We start from the raw sequence: 1858 nt of genomic DNA, 5'->3' as shown, positions 1-1858 counted from the left end.
CTTTAAATGTATTGTTTTGTTTGAGTTCTAAATGGAGCTATTATGACATTATTCAGATTAGCTTCATTCAACTACTTGGTCTCCAAAATTTGAAAGCAAAAGATTTTAAAAAGAGTTACAATCAGGCTCACTGAAGTTGTTCTAAAATGCTTCTGAGACAGCTGTCAACTCCCTTGGCTTCAGCCCCCGGCGTTCCCTGCAGATTAGTGATGGTGCTGCGCAGTTAGGTCAGAGCCCGTTAGCCTCTTGCTAACTTTGGTTGCAGCTGTCCACAGTCACGCTGAGCATGTGAGGTCCAGCAGCACAGACCATCCAAACCCTGTTCTCTGCCTGCTTTAAAAATAAACCCCTATAAAGTAGGACACGGTTTGTAATTTTTCAGCTTGAAGCCTCAACTCTGATCTTAAATTGATGAAGCATTAGTAGATCTGCTTAGAAGAAGGGTGAGAAACTGCTGTCCAAATAATAAAACATGAGAGAGACATTTTACAGATTTTCAGCATGTACTGTTGACAACAGGATGATATACTACACTCAGAGATCAACTGACCTCTCTGGATAATGTGCAAAGGGATATGGAAAGAATATGGTCTTCTGTACTTTCAGTTTTCTAACTACCAATAACATATGGTTCAGGTGTGATAGGACAAGAAATTCAAGCAATTTCTAAGATAATGTATTTTATAGAAAATTTAAGTGTCAACCAGATCAGCTGGAAAATTTGTATAAGTATGTAGCTATACAAATGTCTTAAAACGTTATAAAGAAAAAGCAATAGCCACTATAATCAGTAGCAAGAAAATAAAATGGAAGTCTTATAAGGTGGTGTGTACATAGCTTTAAGAAATGCTATAGAATATGAGCAAATGCTACAGAGACTGCAGGGAGTCCGAAGGGCTGCGCTCCTGCGGTGGCTCAGTCTTATTTCATACCTGCGACATCCTTCTAAAAGTGGTTCCCGCGAGCGAGATCGTGTCCCCCAGGCCGTCGTGATTTTTGAGTTTCGGAGGCCGCCCTACTCGCAGCAGCGGAAGAGCAAACAACGTGCTGCGATGAGTGTTTTTGTACCCATCTAGGTTGCTCAGTCAAAATGATTCCTAAAATTAAAATGCAGGGGCATCCGGGTGGCTCATTTGGTTGAGCGTCCGACTCTGGGTTTCAGCTCAGGTCATGAGATCAGGGTCGTGAGTAAGAGGCTGGGGGGACTCCCTGCCCGGCGGGGAGTCTGCTCCCCTCCCCCTCCCCCCCCTCCCCCACTTGTGCACGTTCTTTATAATAAAGAAACCTTTAAAAAATAAAATTGATACATAAGTTACTAAAGCCCCAAAAAAAAAAAAAAAAAAAAAAAAAAGAAATGCTATAGAGGGGCCCCTGGGTGGCTCAGTCCTGAAGCATCTGTCTTCAGCTCAGAGCTCAACATTGGGCTCCCTGCTCAATGGGAAGCCTGCTTCTCCCTCTCTCACTCCCCCTGCTTGTGTTCCCTTTCTGTTTCTCTCTATCTAATAATTTAAAAGAAGAAGAAGAAGAAGAAAGGAAGAAAGAAAGAAAAGAAAAAGAAATGCTATAGAAATAAATTCTTATATTGGGGCAGTCTGAAACAAAAAAAAATGGATTCAGTGGAGATAATGATCTGATTGGAAAAGAATCACCCAGGGCACTTATCATGCCATGAAATAGTCCTAGCTTAAGTCAAGCTGCTTATACAAGGAAGTTTATGAATGACCAAAAACTAAAGGGAACAGGAGTAAAGATTGCTCTCAGAGTTTCCCAAGTCGGTGCCATCATAACAAATTGCCACAGAATATGAATACATGCCCCACGATAAAAGTGTTCCACATTCACATTGGTTAGGGAAGTG

The 1858-nt window shown here is 41.7% G+C and overlaps 1 non-coding gene across 1 annotated transcript; it reads left to right on the top strand.

The window, feature by feature from the left end:
* The first annotated feature begins 825 nt into the window (after positions 1–825).
* LOC125096660 (small nucleolar RNA SNORA14) lies at positions 826–943 on the top strand. Its single transcript, XR_007126323.1, has one exon. It is a non-coding gene; the product is annotated as a small nucleolar RNA SNORA14 (small nucleolar RNA).
* Positions 944–1858: the final 915 nt, after the last annotated feature.

This window comes from Lutra lutra, chromosome 3 (genome assembly GCF_902655055.1).
Source record: "Lutra lutra chromosome 3, mLutLut1.2, whole genome shotgun sequence".
NCBI classification, from domain to species: domain Eukaryota; kingdom Metazoa; phylum Chordata; class Mammalia; order Carnivora; family Mustelidae; genus Lutra; species Lutra lutra.
This window is presented reverse-complemented; position numbering and strand designations above follow the sequence as displayed.